Raw genomic sequence first — 22,716 nt, 5'->3', positions numbered from 1 at the left:
CAGAGGGAATCCCATCCATGTAATTTCTCGCTCCCCTCCTGATTTCAAACTTTTTGAAGCATAAAATTCAGGCCTTCAAAATAAAGCTCCTGTTCAGACATACAAACTGATGTGCCACAACTGTATATTTCTGAGGCAGAAAAGACAACACGAACAAGTCCAGTTGCACAGTAGGAACACAGATGATATCTGTTTATAATTCTGGTCAGAGTCAAAAACAACAATGCTGCACTTGGTTATATTTTGTGTGCTTGTTATCTGTTCTGCGTACTTATTTATTCAATTGACATTAATAATTCATGCAACATCTCATTCTTCCCTTCCATGTATGTATATGAGTGAATATAATTTAGTAAGATCAGAAGCATAACCTGGTTGCTCCAAATTCATTTATCATACCCAAATAGTTTGGTTTGCAAAAAATCTCAGTCCAGTGTTATGATTGATTCTTTTAAAGTTAAAATATTACTCGAAAAGGTAATCCAATAATTAGAACTTAACAAAAAAACATAAATTTTTCTCTCTGGTATCACAGTGATTAACTGGGCACAGTTTGTATGGTGTTTTCAAGTGCCAAATAATGAATAGCTAATACTGAACAACAATTTGAAAAAAAGCCACAAAATGCAGCCTACTGCTGTGGAGGGTGGCAAGGTCTGCAGGAATTATAGCTCCCATTGGTTGAGCCATCATTGGTGATGTTCCCCTTAATGTTTGAGTACATAACACTCACTGCTATTCAAACTAATGCATTCTACACTTATTGGGGCTAAATTTAACCAGTGATGTTATAAAACAGGCATCACTCGTTACACACGTTGCCCACATTTCCTTTCCATTGAAGCTGGCCAATCCAATATCTCTCATTTTACACAATCACCCAAAAGTTAAAATAAGCACACTGATAACACAACATTATACAAATGTATGTGTTTTTTTTCCTTTACCAAATCTGGGGCGTCATTCTCCGCCAGCGGGAGTCTCCTTTTTGCCGGCGCCCGGGGGTTTCCCGACGGCGTGGGGCTGCCCCACAATGGGAAACCCCATTGACCGGCCGGTGTAACGGAGCATCCCGCCGGCGGGTCGGGGCAGAAATGTGGCGCGGCGGGATGGAGAATTTCGCTCCTGATCCCTACTAATATCAAAGAAATGGAAAGTGCAAGATATTGAAGAGTTTGATTACGATTTAATTTCAAGTTGATGTGATCTCATAAGAAAAAATATATTGGTCTGTCTCATGTAGACACGAAACATCATATCAAATGTTTCAACTTTTTGCCTAGATCCTGAATGTAAAGTTAATAAATGGATGCTTAGCATTAAAATACTGGTATGCCAATTTTTAAAATATTCTCAAATTTTTAACCACCTATTCATGGTCAGTCCTCAGCAAATAGCAGTAGAATCTATTGTTTCCAGTTCATTTCAATAATTTTTATTTGATTAAATTTCCATTTTCAGGTGTTTTAGCTTTGTTAACATGTTGATGTGTGTTAAGAATTGGGAAAAGTTAAGATGATTAAAAAAGAAAGTAAAGCAGGAAGTTGATTAGAGACAGATGTCTGGAAGAATGATGAGCTGCAAATTCATCTATCAGTGGAAAAAAAGTAATTTACAAACAGAAAACAATGGGGCAAAAAGGTGGTAACTTCAAAGTGGAGAGATAAGAAAATAGACACATACCTGCCAAAAGCCAACTCCACAGGGTGAATAAAAATAATCATTTTTATTAATGTCACAAGTAGGCTTACATTAACACTGCAATGAAGTTACTGTGAAAATCCACTAGTCACCACACCACGGCAACTAAGGGATGCTTGGCATCGAGTACACTGAGGGAGAACTCAGAATGTCCAATTCACCGAACAAAACAAGCACGTCTTTCGGGACTCGTGGGAGCAAACTAGAGCATCCGGAGGAATCCCACGCAGACACGGGGAAAATGTACAGACTCCGCACAGACAGTGACCCAAGCCGGGAATCGAACCCGGGTCCCTGGCACTTTGAAGCAACATAAGACCATAAGACATGGGAGCAGAATTAGGCCACTCGGCCCATCGGGTCTGCTCTGCCATTCAATCATGGCTGATATTTTCTCATCCTTATTCTCCTGCCTTCTCTCCATAACCCCTGATCCCCTTATTTATCAAGAACCAATCTGTCTCTGTCTTAAAGACACTCAGTGATTTGGCCTCCACAGTCTTCTGCGGGAAAGAGTTCCACAGATTCACCACCCTTTGGCTGAAGAAATCCCTCCGCATCTCTGTTTTAAAGAATCGTCCCTTTAGTCTGAGATTGTGTCCTCTGGTTCTAGTTTTTTCTACAAGTGGAAACATCCTCTCCACGTCCACTTTATCCAGGCCTCGCAGTATCCTGTAACTTTCAATAAGATCCCCCTTCATCCTTCTAAACTCCATCGAGTACAGACCCAGAGTCCTCAACCATTCCTCATACAACAAGCTCTTCATTCCAGGGATCATTCTTGGACCATTTCCAAGGCCAGCACATCTTTCCATAGAGACAGGGCCCCAAACTGCTCACAATACTCCAAATAGGTCTGACCAGAGCCTTATACAGCCTCAGAAGTACATTCCTGCTCTTGTGCTAACCACTCTGCTATCATGCAGGGAAACCGTTGAACGCTAACTAGAGAGAGAGAGAGAGGGAGAGACAGCTAACATCAGAACTGCATCAAGCTACAGATATTGTCTCCCGAATGAAGCAGTGATTTTATGCCTTCACTGAACCTCAAGATTATTTCCCAGACGTGGCCTCCTTAACTTGGTGTGGTAATTATTTGCTGGATTTAGCTCATAAAGTTAATTAAAATTAAATTGTTTGAAAAAGGGGTATCTCAGAGCTCAGGTAACGTAGGTTTGGGGACCAAGGGATAGTTTCAGGTAAAATTATGTGTTTATAGTCATGAGTCTACTTAAGTGTCATAGTGTATTATAGTCCTTCTTGTTGTGTGTGTTTTTGTTTTTGTTTTAAGTTAATAAATATTCTTTATCAATTGTTGACACAATGACTGAACTGTTCTTCACTGGGTTCTTGACCGTTCCTCACATTATACCAGAAAAAACCCATACACCACTACAAACTAATTCACTCTTCTGGGTTTTGGTATAGCCTCACATTTAACATCCGCGTGATTCATAACGTGTTAATAAGTAATAGGAACAGTTGCTTTTCCTCTAAAGTCATATGTAACAATAATCAAAACTGCTCCACACAGATTTATGGTCCCCCCGACTGGTGGATTTGCAGAGGGGTCAATGAAGGGAATATAAAATGTCATGGGAGTCGTGCCCGCTGTCTACACATCCACCACCCTGCCCTGTTGCAATTTTACGAGCCTGAGGGGGCTGCTGGGGAGGGGGGCAGCTGGGGGGTGGCAGCTGGGGAGGCAATGGACAGCCTGTCCGTGTGTGGGTCAATTGAGGCACTTAAATGGTTGATTAATAGCCATTTAAAGGCCTCATCCTGCCACCAGTGTAATTTAACGTGTAGCAGGTGGGAGAGACCCATGTTAAGCTTCCAGCCTAACAGCTTCCACTGGGTGGGCCATTGACACGCAAACGTGGGGTGAGGGGGTGGGGGGGGGGTCCTCCTCAACTAGCGCTCTGGATCAAATGGAGGGCCACCACCAGCTATCCCTCCTACCTTCCCCTCACCCACCACAACCCCCAAGTTACCCTCGGCCTCTGGTTTGTCTATTCCCACCCCTCAATCCTCTCATCAGGGATGACGAGCATGACCCCAGTAATAACCCCACACTTAACTTTCAATCCAGTTCCTTGTGGTTGGGAACTGGACAGTGTGAGATGTTGCCATTCCCATAAAACCCAGCCCATCATCTCCAGTTATGCATAATAAATGATACCGTTTTTAATTTAACTGAATCTGACAAACATGTGACTCATCATCTAACTGGTTTGGATAGTAGATTTAATGATAAGAAACTGTGTGGATGACCCTACCTTCAATGGCAAAACACATTCTGCAACAACATACTTGTGTTTGGCATTTCAGTCAAGCCTGCTCCCATGTATTAGCATTCCCCAAGGTCGATAAACTCTGAAATCAGAATAGGTTTACTGGTTCACAAAGAAGCTGACTTGTGGAGAACTAAAGTCCTCGAGCCCTCACCACTCATATCTCTTCACCTTCCACAAACTTCCAATGCTACTTCACCCATACTCACGGCCCTTTGTGCCCTCCATCTCAAACTATGCTTCCTGACACACACTCACATGGCCCCTCATAACCCCATGTCAATCTATATACTTCCATCCCATTCACCCACTGTATAGAACCAATAGACCTCACAGTAACAGTCGGATGTCTCAAAAATGCTTTAAAAAGAAATAATTTATTCATACCTTTCCACTTACTTGAACAAATTCCTTTCACTACAGGCCAATAGAAGTATCAATCATCCAGACATGTAAAGTATCAATAGTTGAAACTGTAAGCACTTGAAACCTCTTTATATCATGTAAATAAACATTGCACAGTTGACAGATGAGATCAGAGAGCCAGAACTCTTATTCAAACAATATTTTCCCTGGGGCTCAGCTGGTTCAACAACTCTCAGGTTTAAATGCTCTGCATATAAGGTAAATATCTTATCAACGATATTTAGACCTAGAATTTAGTTGGCGCACATGCATTTTTAGATGCCATCCGAGCTTTTCAGCATCCAAAATGGTGGGTGATGCATGCATATGAAATCCACCCAGAAGATGCACCACCTGCCAAATCAGGATGCTCATTTGGTGTCAATCTGTAAAATGAAGAGAAAAATACATTGACTTTTCATTTTTAAGGGGTCTCCTTTGATTTCTGATTTGCCAAGTAATAAACATACTTAACAACTTGAGCTCATTCAGTTCACAGGTAGTTATTTAAAGGGATCATCCACTACATTAGTTGTTGGTTTGTCCTTTTAAGCTGAATGTTAACTTTTGAATCTTTATGGCCTGTTTTCTGACTTATAACATAGAACATAGAACATAGAACGATACAGCGCAGTACAGGCCCTTCGGCCCACGATGTTGCACCGAAACAAAAGCCATCTAACCTACACTATACCATTATCATCCATATGTTTATCCAATAAACTTTTAAATGCCCTCAATGTTGGCGAGTTCACTACTGTAGCAGGTAGGGCATTCCACGGCCTCACTACTCTTTGCGTAAAGAACCTACCTCTGACCTCTGTCCTATATCTATTACCCCTCAGTTTAAAGTTATGTCCCCTCGTGCCAGCCATTTCCATCCGCAGGAGAAGGCTCTCACTGTTCACCCTATCCAACCCCCTAATCATTTTGTATGCCTCTATTAAGTCTCCTCTTAACCTTCTTCTCTCCAACGAAAACAACCTCAAGTCCATCAGCCTTTCCTCATAAGATTTTCCCTCCATACCAGGCAACATCCTGGTAAATCTCCTCTGCACCGCTCCAAAGCCTCCATGTCCTTCCTATAATGCGGTGACCAGAACTGTACGCAATACTCCAAATGCGGCCGTACCAGAGTTCTGTACAGCTGCAACATGACCTCCTGACTCCGGAACTCAATTCCTCTACCAATAAAGGCCAACACTCTATAGGCCTTCTTCACCACCCTATCAACCTGGGTGGCAACTTTCAGGGATCTATGTACATGGACACCTAGATCACTCTGCTCAGCCACACTTTCAAGAACTTTTCCATTAGCCAAATATTCCACATTCCTGTTATTCCTTCCAAAGTGAATCACCTCACACTTCTCTACATTAAACTCCATTTGCCACCTCTCAGCCCAGCTCTGCAGCTTATCTATATCCCTCTGTAACCTGCTACTTCCTTCCACATTGTCGACAACACCACCGACTTTAGTATTGTCTGCAAATTTACTCACCCACCCTTCTGCGCCTTCCTCTAGGTCATTGATAAAAATGACAAACAGCAACGGCCCCAGAACAGATCCTTGTGGTACTCCACATTTAACACTATCTTCTGAAAAGTTGTTTTCTCTGGTAGTAAATCCTACTGGCCATCTTCAAGATTATTCAAGTTTGCCGGGGCAGCACTGCTGGACATGGGTGGGCCAGGGCATGGAATGGTGCTGGGTGGGGGTGGTGTCAATCCATCCATGCGGCTGGGTGGAGGTCATTGACCTTCTTCCGGCACTGTGTGCCGGTCCTCCTGGTGACACTACCCAAGCTGATGGCCGCTGCCACTTCCTCCCACGCGGCACTGGCTGCCCTGTGGCTGACCCTCCCAGGCTCGCGGGGCAACAAGGCATCCCGTGTAAATTCGATCGCATCCAACGGTCTGGCCAGATCGGCATCCCCTAATTGTGGGGCTGGTCTCCTTGGTGGCATGGCAGCGAGCTGTGTGGAATTGGCTGTGCAGGAGCCAAGTGCTGCTCTACCTTATTAGCGGGGGGGCTGGCAAGCATGGTCCCGGTGAATAAGCCAGCAGGATATCATTTGCAGTGTGAAGCCTTTGGGGCCTCTTTGAGTGGACCAATTAACATTTTATAGAAGTGACAGCCTTGCCACCACACTTCGAAATCTTTCCATAAAATCGCACCCTAAGTTTGGGCTAAACAGGTGATAAACTCCCCAGGGCCCAAAAAAGTGACTGAAGTGGGTTAGATAGCGGTGGGAACTCGCCAGGAAATTTCCAGCAAAACCCGCCACAAATGACACTTAGAAACTTTTCTGCCTAACATTTGAAGGCAGATATGACTTTTCTTCAGAATGGAATCATATTTGACTCAAAAAGTTAACTCTGTTTTTCTCTTCACAGGTGCTGCCAGACTTGCTGAGTTTTTTCAGCACTTTCTGATTTTAATTCAGAATTTCAGTATGCGCAGTATTTTGCTTTGATAGACATGTCTGAAAAGCTGAGCTATAGATGGTGTGGAATTTTGTTGAAATATCTTTTGGTTCGAGGAGAGACTTTTGCAGAGTTTCCCCTCGGGAGATCAAATAGCCAATGGGGTCCATGATTGGATAGATTTTACATTATGTTCGAAGGAACAAGCTTACTTTGCCAAATTACATCTTCTCATCCATTCTTTCCGACACAACTGTTCAACAGGTTAAATAACTGGGACGGCACGGTAGCATAGTGGGGAACAGTTGATTCACAGCTCCAGGTCTCAGGTTCGATTCTCGACTTGGGTCATTGTCTCTGCGGAGTTTGCATGTTCTCACCGTGTCTGCATGGGTTTCCTCTGGGTCCTCTGGTTTCCTCCCACAGTCCAAGGATTTGCAGGTTAGGTGGATTGGCCATGGTAAATTGCCCTTAGTGTCCCAAAAAAAAGGTTTGGATGAGGTTATGGGGTTACGGATAGGGTGGAGGTCTGGGCTTAAGTAGGATGCTCCTGCCAAGAGCCAGTACAGACTTGATGGGCCGCATGGCCTCCTTCTGCACTGTAAATTCTACGATCCTATATAAACAATTTTCTTCATGACAAGCAGCATTTATTATTTAACCGTGCTACATGAAGAATAAATGGTACAATCAAATGAATTTTCTAAAGCACTTGTTAGTACTAAATTAGTAATTTCACATTGTTTTTAACTCTTTGGTGGTCAACGTTTAGATGCATTAGACCTCAACAGTGAAACACATTCCATGAACACAGGATAAAATGCAGCAAGGTAGAATAGAATCATAAAATAATACAAGGCACATGCTCTTTGCTAAGCAATCAAATCACTCCTACTCCTTGGCACTTCCCTCATACTCCTTCAATTTTTTCTCCTTCAAGTATCGATCCAATTACCTTCCAAAGGTTATAATTGTACCTGTGTTCATCACCCTGTTAGGCATTACAATCCAAATCCTAACTATGAATTGTGTTAAAATGTTCTTCCTCATGTCGCTTCTGGATCTTTTGCCAATCACCTTAAATCTGTGTTATCTCATGTTCCATCCTCCAGCTAATGGAAATGGATTTCTATTACTCTATCGAAACCGTTCAGGATTTTAAACAGCTCTATCATTTCTCCTCTGCCTCTTCTCTGCTCCAAGGAGAAAAATACCAGCTTCTCTAATCTATCCACTGCACTAACTGTTATCCATCATCACTGCAACTATTCCAGTAAATCTCTCCTGCACCATTACAAAAGACATCATGTGCTTCCTAAAATGTGATAACAAGAATTAGGCAGAATACTTCAGCTCTGGCCAAACTAATTTTTAAATATGGGATTATCATAATTTAGAATCATATAGAATCATAGAATTTACAGAGCAGAAGGAGGCCATTCAGCCCATCAAGTCTGCACCGGCCCTTGGAAAGAGCACCCCACTTAAGCCCATGACTCCACTCTATCCCCGTAACCCAGTAACCCCACTCAACCTTTTTGGACACTAAAGGAAATTTAGCATGGCCAATCCACCTAACCTGCACATCTTTGGACTGTGGGAGGAAACTGAAGCACCAAATCCACACGGACACAGAAAGAATGTGCAGACTCTGCACGGACAGTGACCCAAGCTGGGAATCGAACCTGGAACACTGGAGCTATGAAGCAACTGTACTAACCACTGTGCCACTGTGCATTCTGGCTATTGTTTTCTCTTCATCTATTTTTACAGCCCAGGATCCCAAAAGCTTCTTTGCTCATTTTGTTAAATTGTCCTGTCACCTTCAGAGATTTTTGTTTTACTCTCCCAGCTTTCTATCATCCTACTTTCCAAGTCCGTATCCACATGCAGCAAGACCTAGACAACTTTCAGACTTGTGCTGATAAGTGGCAAGTAACATTCACACCACTCAACTGCCAGGCAATGACCATCTCCAATAAGAGAGAACCTAACCATCTCACCTTGGCATTCCGTGTCATTGCCATTGCTGAATCCTTCCACCATCAACATATTGAATAGGTTACTAATGGCCAGGGATCCAATTGGATCTGCCACATATCCATGGCTACAAGAGCAGGTCAGAGGCTGAAAATTCTGTGCTGAGAATTCACCTCCTGACTCCTCACACCTGCTCACCATTTGCAAGACATACGTCAGAATTACGATGGAATATTCTCCATTTGCTTGGATGGTGTACCTACAACCATTCTCAGGAAGCTTGACACCATACAGGACAAAGCAATTTGCTTTCAGTACCCTATCCAATGACGTAAACCTTCACTCCCTCCACTGCACAGTCGCTGCAGTGTCTGTCATCTACAAGATGCACTGCAGCAACTTGCCAAGGCTCTTTCCATGGCACCTTTCATACCTATGACCTCTAGAATGATAAGGGCAGTAAATGCATGGGAATGCCATCACCTTCAAGTTCCCCTCCAAGCCAAACATCATCCTGATTTGGAACTATATTCACGGATATTGAGTGAAAATCTTCCACAAATTCCAGAATGACAATAGATCATCGGTTCTTAATGATGAGGGATAGGTAATGTCCAGGGCTTCATTTATGAAGTTACAGCTTGCATTGTTCTCAGGCCTCAGGCTTGAGTCTGCTCTTCTAAATGTCAGAGAGTTAGAGCCATGGAAGGATGTAATATGGTCCATCAAAGCCATAACAGCTCTCTATAGAGCAATCCTGTCAATCCCATTATCCAGTTCTATCTGTGTAGCTCTGCAGGATTATTTCCCTGAACGGTCCATCCAATTTCCTTTCAAGATCATTCACTGGGCAGAATTTTCCAGCCATTAACGCCGGCAGGATCTTACGGTCCTGCCGATGGCGCACCACTGCCTCGGGTTTCCCAGAGGCGAGGCGGGCATTCAACAGGATACCCTGTTGACATCAGGAGGAGCAGAAGATTCCGCCGCTGACCAATAGCGGGCCATCTCCATCTCCGTAAAACACACGGCAGGTTGCATTGAAAATCCCACCCAGTATATTCGCGTCCATCACTTGCGTTGGTAGCCATTTCCAAATCATTATCACTTGCTGCGTTAAAAATATGTTCCTCATATCCACCCCCCACCCCATCTCTTGCCCGAAATCTTAAACCTGTGTCCCTTTGTCCTTATACCATCAGCTAATTGGAAGAGTTTTCCTTTGTCCAACCTATCTAAACCTGTCTTCATCTGGTTCACCTCTATCAAATCTCTGCTCAACCTCCTTTGCTCCAAGGAGAAAAACCCCAACTTCTCCAATCTAACCTTGTAACTAGAGTCTCCCATCCCTGGAACAATTCTGATCAACCTCCTCTGCACTCTCCCAAGGACCTTGACATCGTTCCTAAAGTGTCGCGATCAGAAGTGGATACAATACTTTGTTGTGGTCTATCCAGACTTTGTGTAGTTTAGCATAACTTTACTGCGTTTGCACTCAGTAGCCCTAATTATGAAGCTCAAGATCCAAATAAGCTTTGCTAATATCTCAGTCAATATGGCCTGCTACCTTCAAAGATCTATGCACATGAATCCTCAGGTTCCTCTGTACCTGCTCACACTTTGGGTGGAATTTTCCATTGGCGCCACCATCGGGAATCTTGGTGGTCAGGGAGCAAGTTTTGGCAGGAAGCCAAAATTCAGTCTCCCGACGTTCGGCAATTAGTTTGGAATTTTGATCTCCTGATTTCCATGGCAGTTTAAAGATGGGTTGAGTGCCCCATGGATCTATGTCGAGAACCCCATTTGCATCTCATGAAAGCTCATTAAAAGCCCAACACACCAGGATCTTGTCTCCCATGCAAATTTAGCTCTCTGACAGTGGGAATTTAGAACATTTTCTTTCATGACTGTGCACCTGGTGACGTGGATATCTTCCAGGACTTTCAGGTCATTAGATGCACCTTAGGCCTTTCTTTCACAACGTCACCGACAGATATCGACTGCCTGTCACACACGCTGGAGTGGTGAGACTGAGCCAGGACTGCTTGGAGGGTGGGTCAAGGAGCAGACTGAAAGAGTGAATGGCTGACTGACTGCCTTTCAAAGATGATGCTTGGGCATGAGAGCCTATGAGGTGACAGCAGGGCAAGCCTCTTCCTGCCCAATGCTCTTTGTAGCTGCATAATTAATTAGTTGAACAGCGCAAGATCCTGCATAAGAGGAAGTGATGGCAAAGTGTGTTCTCACTGGGCTATTAATCTATGAATGCTCTGGGGAACCGGGTTCAAATCCATCCATGGCAGATAGTGAAATTTGAATTCAATTTGAAAGAAACTCTGGAATGTTAACCGTTGTCAATTGTCATAAAAACCCATCTGGTTCACTAATGTCCTTATGGAAGGAAATCTGCCATCCTTACCTGGTCTGACCTCGATGTGACTCCAGACCCACAGCAATGTAGTTGACTCTTAAATGGCCCAGCTGGCGACTCAGTTCAAGGGAAATTGGGGATGGCCAATAAATGTTTGCCCAGCCAGCGGCACCCTCATCCCATGAATACGTTTTAAAAGATGATCAGCTGCCCTGCTCCCCAGCGAAAGTCACTCCAACTTGCGCTTCCACTAACAGACTTACTCCCTGGATCAGAAACTTACACTCTTTCAAACTGTATAATTAAGTAAATTTTTCCTTGCCTAATCCTTCCACCAAAATACATCACCTCACACTTTTCTATGTTAAATTGTATCTGTGACTTATCTGCCCATTCTGCGAGCCGACCTCTGTCCTGTTGCAGTTGGTTAACATCATCCTCACAGTTCGCCACACCTCCAGGTTCAGTGTCATTGAAATTTTACTCTCTATTCAAGTATTCAAGACATTTATTTAAATCAAAAAAGCAGTGGTCCCAGCATTCAATCTTAGGAAACACCATCTTCTGGTCTAAAAAAAACCCTTCTATCAAAACTCGCTGATTCCTGTCCTTAAGGCATTTAAAAAATCTAAGGTGACACGGACCCTTCTATTCCATGAGCCTCAATTTTGTTAACCAGTTCTTCAGGTGGAACTTTGTCAAATGCCTTCTTAAAATATATGTAGACAACATTTATTGTATTCGCTTCCTCAATCTTTAATTGAATTAGATTTTTCAAAAATGAAAACGCTGGGTCTCCTTAATTAACTCAATCCTCTCCAAGTCCCTGCTGATTTTTTCTCCCTGATATTGTTTCTAAAACCTTATCCACCGCAGTGAGTTCCAAATTCCTACCATTCTCTGTGTGAAAATGTTTTTCCTCAAATAAATGGGAAATTACGGGAAATACAGAAAGAAGGGGTGACACGGTGGGGCAGGGGTTATCACTGTTGGCTCACAGCACCAGGAACACGGGTTTGATTCTGCCCTTGGGCCACAGTCTGGGTGGAGTTGCCCGCTCTCCCCGTGTCTGCGTGGGTTTCTTCCGGGTGTTCTGGTTTCCTCCCACAGTCCAACGATATACAGGTTAGGTGGATTGGCCATGATAAAATTGCCCCTTAGGATCCAGGGATTTGCAGGTTAGGTGGGGGGTGGGCCTAGTTGAGGTGCTCTTTCAGAGGTTCAGTGCAGACTCAATGGGCCAAATGTCCTCCTTCTGCACTGTGGTGATTCTATGGTTCTATGGTCTCATTATGCACTGGCCATGTACTCTTCCCGATACAACTCATTTAAAAAAAAATCAATGCAAAATATCGGTAAAAAAAGTTTTTGATCAACAATGAGGAAGATCTCAGATCTTCTCAGATCAGACTTATGATTAGAAACAACACAACTAACTATTGGCATTAGACTTAACCACATGGCCAATGGAGTTCACTGGTAGATATAATTATCCTTAGATCTTTGAAAGGAAGCATTCAACTTTGACAGTATTTCAACCACCACAATGTACATAACCCCCAAATTAACCTTAATTCCTGATTTTAGAAATATAAAAGCAAAATACCTTGGATGCTGGAAATCTGGAATAATAACAGAAAGTGCTAGAATCTTTTAAACAGTTAACACTTTGAGCCCCTATGAGTCTTCTCCAGAACCCTAAAGAAGAGTCATATTGGATTTAAAGCATTAACTCTACCTGTGAGTTTTTCCAACAATTTATTTTCTCATCCTTCTCAACCAGGGGCTGGTTTAGCACAGGGTTAAATAGCTGGCTTTTAAAGCAGACCAACGCAGGCCACCAGCACGGTTCAATTCCCGTACCAGCCTCCCCGGATAGGCGCCGAAATGTGGTGACTAGGGGCTTTTCACAGTAACTTCATTTGAAGCCTACTTGTGACAATAAGCGATTTTCATTTCATTTCATTTAGTAACCTATTTCTGAGTTATTATCTTGAATACAAACCAATTGACATTTAAAGTGTAAAGAAGACTTCGGTGTCAGCTACCCCAGGGGTGGACCCGCCCTAGAAACTTGCTTAACTAAGTTGATTTAAACGTTTACAACATATGGTCCTCCATCCTGATGGTTCCTGAGTGTTTAGAGACAGAAGATCCCTGCCTGTGCAGATAAGCCGGCATTTCCTAATGAGTCATTGTCTGGCTGGTGTCCATTCTGTTGTGTTTGGTCTCAGACTGGTAGCTACAATATAAATCTATCACAATGCAAGAGAATTCTACTGCTGCATTTCACAAGGATCAAATGCATGAAATAAATCATTGTTGTACAGAATCTATAAAGTTATGCCAAATATAGGAGACGAACAACATTACTAAAACGAACAATTGGAACTACAGTATTCTGCATTTCACTGAAATGAATAAGGAGCTGTGCTTTAAGGTACAGCTGCACCAAAACGCTGATAATTTTTGTCAATCTGTCACTTTCAGAACTGGTTATGTTTTCAATCTGAAAACATTTGCATTTTGCAAATATTCAGATGATTGTTTATACAGTCCATTATCCAATTCTTTTATTCAAAATTTATTAGATCAATTTAGGTGCTTTTTTAAACATTACTCACATTGTTTCATTCAAATGAAAGCAACTTTTTGACAGAAAATAAATACTGAACTGTCAGAGAGAGGTTATTTTGATGTTACGTATTCAATATATTGATTTTGTTAACATTTCCTTCATTGCTGTTATCTAACTCTTCAAAAACAAAAAGAAATGCTCACAATAAATCAGTCGTAATCTTTTCATTTGGAAAACAAAATAATGCAGATACTAGAAACCTGTAATAAGAACAGAAAATGCTGGAAATATTCAACATATCTGGCAGTATCTGAGGGCAGAGAATTGGAAAAAAAATTCCTGGGTTTTCCAATTTGTGGGAGTATCCTTTAAGGATGTCTACTAGCTTCATTTGTAAGCTCACACCTTGCATTCCCAACCTGGCTAGCTCCATTCCAGGAATAGGCATGTCCTAATCCCCCGCAATTTTCATGCAGTCAGACCAGCTTTTCAAAGAATCATGATGCATGGCACTTCAACAAATTGCATAGATTCATAGAATTTACAGTGCAGAAGGAGGCCATTCAGCCCATCGTGTCTGCACCGGCTCTTGGAAAGAGCACCCTACCCAAGGTCAACACCGCCACCCTATCCCCATAACCCAGTAACCCCACCCAACACTAGGGGCAATTTTGGACACTAAGGGCATTTACCATGCCCAGTCCACCTAACCTGCACATCTTTGAACTGTGGGAGGAAACCGGAGCACCCGGAAGAAACCCACGCAGACACGGGGAGGATGTGCAGACTCCGCACAGACAGTGACCCAAGCCGGAATCGAACCTGGGACCCTGGAGCTGTGAAGCAATTGTGCTATCCACAAGGCTACCATGCTGCCCATGAGGGAAGCTTTTGAAAAGTAAGTTCAAAGGGTCCTCCTCGTTCTCCCCGATGTCAAGATATGAATTCCACCACCTATCACCTATGTCCCTTCATACCCCTCATTCCAAGGTCTGGCCCCCATCCACCCCAGATCGCCCATCACAGATTGGCTGAGAACCCTGAAATCTATTAGTTTAGTGAAACACGTGAGCCACCGAGAAAACATTGCTTGATTCACAACTCTTGCTCTCAAGGTAAAGAGGTTTCAAGTGCTTGCAGTTTCAGCTATCAATACTTTAAAGAGTCTGTCTGATTGACACTTTTATTGGACTATAAATAGGAGGACTATTGGACTATAATAAAAGGAACTATATTTCAAAAAAGTTTAAAGTTATCCATAGGTGACTTTTTAAAAGATTTATCTTACATATTCCGCAGACCCTATTGGCTCATTGTATTTATAAAGCATGTAGTAGGTGAATGGGCATGGAAGTGGCATAGCGTGTCATGGAGGCATGAGGGGGCATAGGGTCGGATGGAGATATTTTTTGCATGGATGGGGAATAGGAGGTGTGGGGGGAGGGGTGGGTGTTGAGGGCATTTCTGTTTTTACTATAAATAGGATGAAGTTCCACATCACTGAGGTTGGCCTTTTAAATAGCCCGCCTCGACACCCAGCTGACCCTATGGTTTTCTCTGAACATTTTCCAGGGCCTACGTCCTGCACCCACCCCGACAATGAAAATATTGTCATGGCGGACATTTTCCCCTGAGATAGACATAGACATGCCAAGCCAGGGATTTTCCCGAGTCACACTATCTATCACGAGGGTGAAAATCCTGCCCAAGGCTTCAGATTCTGATGTGGAATCAGCACAAGCCTGACCCTATCACTTTAGTTGAGTTCTATATCTATGTGAGCACCAAGTCGTGGAGTGTAAGAGTAACTTCCAAGTGAATATTGGTGGTGATCAGTTCCAGGGAATTAATGAATTGCCCGGCTGCCAATGATAGCAGGAAATCACGGCAATTTAAATAAAGCTTTGGAGTTAGAATTGCCATGACTGCCTGCTACCACTGTGTCAGCCTGAAATGTGTGCAAATAGGATGCAGAGCGGCTGCAGGAAGGGAATATTTGGGTGACCGGGTCATTCCTTGGCTTGTATACAAATAGCAGAAAAGCAATTTCAGGATTTTCACGCAGGGCGTGGGCAGTAAGAGGTTTGGGGCACAGGAGGCCGTAAATGTCTTTGTAGGGCCCAGAAGTGCAGGTTTGCAGACTGAAGAGTTTGTAAACTCATGGTTTACTTGGACCAGCTGCAAATCTGCTGTAACCAGGTGTAAAAGCTTCTGAGGTTTGTCGCTTAGGCGCTGGTTAAATTGCAATAAGGTTCCCATTGACTTAATATGACCCTGGTTGATATAAATTCAAGAGCCACCCTGATTGAGTCAAGTGTCTCAAGCACCTGCTGAATTCTGCAGGTTAAATATGGAAATCGCAGGAGAGGGTCGAGATCTGAGTGGATAAGTAATATATAAACTTGCATGGGATTAAGACGTTCTGTCCTGGTTGAGCGCACTTGCATTTCCCACCACCGCCCCACCCCACCAACTTGTCCCCCTCACCGCCGCAACTTCTATTTTCAAAAATTTCTTGCTTGAATCTTTTTTTGAAAATAGAAGTTGTGGTGCTGAGGGGGACAAGTTGATTCCTGTATCAGTTCATAAACAATGAGAACAATTTGGTGTGAAAAGTTTTCTCTTTATTTTTAATGAGGCCCGGTCTACAGCCCATTTTTATGTGTGTACTAGATAATCCTGTACTACAGGATGGAAAAAGCCCATCAATTAGTCAATGTATAGAGTGAGAAAGAAAAGGAAATTAAGTTTAAAAAATGCAATGTTATCACACTGCATTACATTACCAAAAGCCTTGACGGCAGCATGTTACACTCAAGCAGCATTAATGTCAGGTACAGACAAATCGGTGGAGCCTCCAAGGTAGCCAATTCAGTTGTCAGATAGCGAGACAGACATCACAAAGATGCAGCAAACAGTGTTGGAGGATGACAGCAGTGGAGAACCCCCATTGAAGGGCAAAGGACATTCCAAGCTCTGCTCAGCTGGATGCAGATGATCAGATTTGGGGTCACTGACAAAGAGGACTATTCTTCAGCACCAGTGTGAGGTTCTGACAATATTTCCAGAGACCCTCTGCATGATTGCAGAAAGAGTGGAGGAGTCTGGCTCCACCATAAGTGGTGTCATGTCTCAGGCCTTTGCAATGATGTCCACCTCCATGGAAGGAGAGACCACCTGTATAGAGAATTAGATGCAGCAGGCAACAGAATGCACACTGCCCCTGACCTAATAAGCTGCTCCAACAGTTTGTCAATTTAAACAGGATGAAACAAAGCTTCATGTCGGCCATTCAGCACTTTGCTGAAATACAGTGGAATGCTTTTCAGCTCTTGGCCAGCTGAGAAGTGTGGGGTGGGAATATAGAGAAAAGAGTCATTGAAGTGTTCCCCTTCTTCCCCCTGACTGAGTCAGAGTTCCTGTCCGGATGGCCAAATTTGTACCTGTCCAGAGCCTTCACGTACTCCAAAACCCAGAGGACGTCATCTATGAGCATCTGAGCAGTCAGAGCAGGGAAATGAACAGCCTGCAGAAGCCACGGGGGTAGCACCATGCAGGAGTAATAGGAAAAGGAAGAAAAAGATTGTGATACACTTGGGTGTTTAAAGGTTTGTTAAATTACTGTCAATATTTATGCACCATAAATCGTATTTCAAAGATTAATTTCCTAGTCTTGCTCTCTGTTGCTGGTTCCTTGCCGAGTGGCTTTCAGCCGTGAGAAAATGGGACAACCAGAGTAGGAGACATCCAATGGGTGACAGTGAGAGAGATGAATTGGTGACTGTGGGAGTGCTTTTTGATGGGGGTGGCAGCAGTGGGTTTAGAATTGGCGTGCCAGATGTATGCGCTAGCTCAGGTCAGCTTAAGCATGCCTGAAAGACTCTGCACCATTCAATCATGGCAATTGCATTAGCAGTTTCAGGTGCTGTGGCCATCGGAGGCACCTCTACCAAAGATGCAGACTCCACTACTCATCTCTGCTTCCTTAAATCCAAGGGATGCAGACTTGAACAGATAGAATGGGCAGATGGTTAACTTATTCACTGCCAGGTCTGTGCAGATCACATTAAACACAATTGGATCCTGCTCTTAGCTCACTAATGCAGGACCATCCTGAAATGCAAAGGTAACCCGCGAAAAAGATGTGTAGGTTAGGTGGATTGGCCATGCTAAATTGCCCCTTAATGTCCAAAGATTGTGTAGGGGTATGGGGCGGGGGAGGGGGCCTGGGTGGGGTGCTCTTTCAGAGGGTCGCTGCAGACTTGATGAGCCGAATGGCCTCCTTCTGCACTGGAGGGATTTTCCGATTCTAAGACTTCCTTTCTCTATTGTAAGCCATCTTCTTAAACCCCTCTCTCCTGTTGTCTCCCACCTTACCTGCAACAATAAGGGCGAGGAGCTCATGGACTTCTTTGTCAGGAGAGACGATTTGGTCAGCTGCCTCTGCTCCATTTCTCCTTTCCATTATCTAACCTGGCCAAACTTCCTTTAAAACTCCCCTTGGCAAACCTCTTTAGTCACATTTTTCACTAGTTTCTCTCCTATCACCTCATACTGTCTTTGAGCTCATATTATCCATGTGACCCAGCTCCTAATCTGCAACCCAATTCTCACCAAACTGCTAACCTTCACTTCCCAGTCCCCATGTTAGCTGATCCTGTTAATAGTTCTCTCTTATTAGGTGTTTCAAAAATATATATTTTTTTTCTATTCTCCTCTGTTTTCACATTTTCTGACAGATTTACACCTACCAACAATAAACAATAATCAGCAACAAATATGTCAATCTCCATATCAATAACAACGATCCCATCCGTCCACCAAACCCCAAACATTAGCCCGCATGTTTACATAAACAAATGACAAAAAGGAATCAGGAATCACCCACAGTCACCATCAAAACATACCGCCCCCCCTCCCCCCTAACCTTCCCACCCATCCTGCCCAACTAATGTTCGATGTTATCCAGTTCTTGAAAGTGCATGATGAATAATGCCCAAGAATTGTAGAACCCCTCTGTCCTTCCCCTCAGTTCAAACTTAACCTTCTCAAGAGTCAACAATTCCAACTAGGTGTTGCCTGTTTTCTCCTTTAAATCTGTCATTATCAACCTCTCCTCAAAACACTAACTCTTGATCCGAGCCTCCTTGCAAACTCCTGCCCTTTTCCAACCGCCCTTACCTCTCCAGCCAACTTGAATATGTTGTTGGCTCCCAGAACTCTACGTTTGAATCCCTCTAGTTTCCACACCTGCCACAGTACTGAAACTGCTCTTACCATAGACATAAATGACATCCTTTGTGACTGTAACAAAGGTAAACTTGCCCTCCTCATCCTTCTCGACCTTTCTGCAGCTTTGACATGGATGAGCACATCATCCTCCTCTAAAGCATCTCTACTGTCACCCAGCTGTGTGGAACTGCACTCACCTGGTTCCCTTCTTATCTAAGCATAGCCAGAATGTCACGTGTAATGTCTTCTCTTCGTGTTCCCACATCATTACAGCTCCCGCGCTGCAGTGGAGGCTGACAGCTGGGAAGCACAGATCAAAGGCTACAAAGGTTTAAAAACAGCAAGATAGCTGAAATGGCTTCTTATGTCCTGGAAATCACCTCTAAAGCAGTGAGATCACAGTCTCAGAATAGGTCCTGTGGCAGCTGTCAGATATCAGTATTTAAAGGCATTACAGTTCGACAATTTCTCAGCCTTGTCAATCCCCGTTCAGCGAGGCACATTTTAGACCATGAAGGAAACATGCACACTGACAGTTCTGGCCAGAAAGCAATGTTAAAACAGCCAATTAATTTTCAATTTCACATGTTAATTGCAAACCCAGCTATCCTACAGAAGCTGCCCGCATACAAACAAATGACTATAAATATGAGTATATCAAAACTCCAAAACCTAGGACTTGGCCCCTCCCTCAGCAACTGGATGCTCGCCTTTCTGACCCACAGACCACAATCAATAAGGATAAACAACAACACCTCCTCCACAATAATTCTCAATACTGGGGCCCTGCAAGGTAGCGTACTTGGCCCCTTACTATATTCCCTATACACACATGGCTGTGTGGCAAAATTTGGCTCCAACTCCATCTACATGTTTGGTGATGACACCACCATAGTGGATCGGATCTCGAACAATGATGAGTCAGAATACAGGAGGGACATAGAGAACCCAGTGGGGTGATGTAATGACAGCGATCTCTGTTTCAAAGTCAGCAAAACTAACGAGCTGGTCATTGACTGTAGGAAGCAAAGTATCATACACACCCCTGTCTTCATCAATGGTACCGAGGTGGAGACGGTTGATAGCTTCAAATTCCTAGGTGTGCACATCACCAACAATCTGCCCTGGTCAACCTATGCCGACGCTACGACCAAAAAAGCACAACAGCGCCTATACGTTCTCAGGAAACGAAGGGAATTCGGAATGTCCACATTGAGTCTTTCCAATTTTTACAGGTGTACCATAGAAAGCACCCTATCTGGCTGCATCACAGCCTGGTATGGCAACTGCTCGGCCCAAGACCGCAAGAAACTTCAGAGAGTCGTGAACACAGCCTAGTCCATCACACGAACCTGCCTCCCATCCATTGACTCTATCTACACCTCCCGCTGCCTTGGGAAAGTGGGCTGCATAATCAAAGACCCCTCCCACCCGGGTTATTCTCTCTTCCAATCTCTTCCATCGGGCAGGAGATACAAAAATCTGAGAACACACACGAGCAGATTCAAAAATATCTTCTCCGCTGTTACCAGACTCCTGAATGACCCTCTTATGGACTGAACTGATCCAGAATCTCTACAGTGCAGGTGGAAGCCATCGGCCCATCGAGTCTGCACCGACCCTTGGAAAGAGTACCCTACCTAGACCCAGGCTCCAATCCTATCTCCGTAACCCAGTAGCCCCACCTAACCCTTTGGACATTAAGGGGCAATTTAGGATGATCAATCCACCTAACCTGCATATCTTTGGACTGTGGGAGAAAACCGGAGCACCCGGAGGAAACACATGCAGACACGGGGGAGAAAGTGCAAACTTCACAGACATCCGAATCTGAACCCGGATTTGAACCCGGGTTCCTGGCGCTGTGATGCAGCAGTGCCACCATGCCGCCCTCTTCCCACATCTTCTCTACTGAATAGTACTACACTCCATCTGCTTCACCTGATGCCTCTGTCTATGAATTTACATTGTGCATTTATGTATGTCCCATGTTTTTCATGTATGGAATGATCTGTCTGGACTGCACGCAGAACAATACTTTTCACTGTACCTCTGTACAAGTGACAATAAATCAAATCTGAGTTAAATACAGAGGTTGCCAGGCTCCTGTCAGCCTCCTGATGTATCAACATATGAACATGCGAATTAGGAGCAGGAGTAGGCCACTCGGCACTTCTATAATAATATAGTAATCTTTATTGTCACAAGTAGGCTTACATTAACACTGCAATGAAGCTACTGTGAAAATCCCCCAGTCGCCACATTCCGGCGTCTATTCGGGTACACTGAGGGAGAATTAAGAATGTCCAATTCACCAAACAGCACGTCTTTCGGACTTGTGGGAGGAAACCGGAGCACCCGGAGGAAACCCACGCAGACACAGGGAGAACGTGCAGACTCCGCACAGACAGTGACCCAAGCCGCAAATTGAACCTGGGACCCTGGCGCTGTGAAGCAACAGAGCTAACCACTATCCTACCGTGCCACCCCCGCTCCTGCTCCACCATTCAGTAAGATCACGTCTGATCTGATTGTCACCTCAAACTCACATTCCTGCCTACTCCCAATGACATTTCACCCTCTTATTTAGCAAGAATCTATCTACCTCTGCCTTAAAAATATCCAAAGACTCTGCTTCCACTGCCCTTAGAGGAAGAGAGTTCCAAAGGCTCACGACCCTCTGAGAAAAAAAAATTACCCTAATCTTTGTCTTATTTTCAAACAGTGACCCCTAGTTCTAGATTCTCTCACAGGAGGAAAAATTGTCCACCCTGTCGAAGACCCCTCAGGATCTTATATGATTCTATCAAGTTTTCTTTTACTCTTCTAACTCCAACGGAGACAAGCCTAACCTGTCCAATGTTTCCTCATAATGCAACCCACCCAATCCTACTATCAGTCTAGTAAACCTTCTCTGAATTGCTTCTAATGTATTTACATCTTTTCTTAAATAAGGAGACCAATAATGTACACAATACGCCAAATGTGGTCTCACCAGTTTCCTGTACAACTGAAGCATAAACTCACTACTATTGTATTTAATTCCCCTCACAATAACTGAAAGCATTCTATTAGCTTTCCCAATTACTTGTTATACCTGTATACTAGCCTTTTACGATTCTTGCACTGAGACACCCTGATCTGTCTGAATCTCAGAATCTGCAATCTATCACCATTTAGCTAATATATTTCTTTTTTATTCTTCCTGCCAAAATGGACAATTTCAAATTTTCCCGCATTATGCTCCATCTGCCAGATCTTTGCCCACTCAATTAACCTATCTATATCCCGTTGTAGTTTCTGTATTTCCTCTTCACAACTTACTTTCCTATCTATCTTTGTATCATCAGCAAATTTAGAGATCATGCCTTCTGTTCCTTTATCCAAATAATTTATATAAATCATAAACACTTGAGGTCCCAGCATTGATCCATCCCGTTACACACTGTCAACCAGAAAAGATGCATTTATGGCTACCCTCTGTTTCCTGTGAGCCACCCAATCTGAAATCCATGCCAATATGTAACCTTTGACACTCTGAGCTTGTATTTTCGGCAATAACCTTTGGTGTGGGTCCTCATCAAATATCTTCTGGAAATGTGTGTACAGTTGATCCATTGGTTCCCCTTTATTCACAGTACCTGTGACTCCTTCAAGGAACTCCAATAAATTGGTTGAACACCATTTCCTTTTCACAAAACCATTTCAGCCTGATTCTGCTTGATTGC

The 22,716-nt window shown here is 43.6% G+C and overlaps 1 protein-coding gene across 4 annotated transcripts in view; it reads right to left on the bottom strand.

Moving 5' to 3' along the window:
• The window catches only part of LOC140409039 (potassium/sodium hyperpolarization-activated cyclic nucleotide-gated channel 1-like), a 478,762-nt gene that overhangs the window by 262,638 nt on the left and 193,408 nt on the right, over positions 1 to 22,716 (bottom strand). The gene's annotated exons all lie outside the window — the stretch shown is intronic.

This window comes from Scyliorhinus torazame, chromosome 3, assembly GCF_047496885.1.
Source record: "Scyliorhinus torazame isolate Kashiwa2021f chromosome 3, sScyTor2.1, whole genome shotgun sequence".
Taxonomy (NCBI): domain Eukaryota; kingdom Metazoa; phylum Chordata; class Chondrichthyes; order Carcharhiniformes; family Scyliorhinidae; genus Scyliorhinus; species Scyliorhinus torazame.
This window is presented reverse-complemented; position numbering and strand designations above follow the sequence as displayed.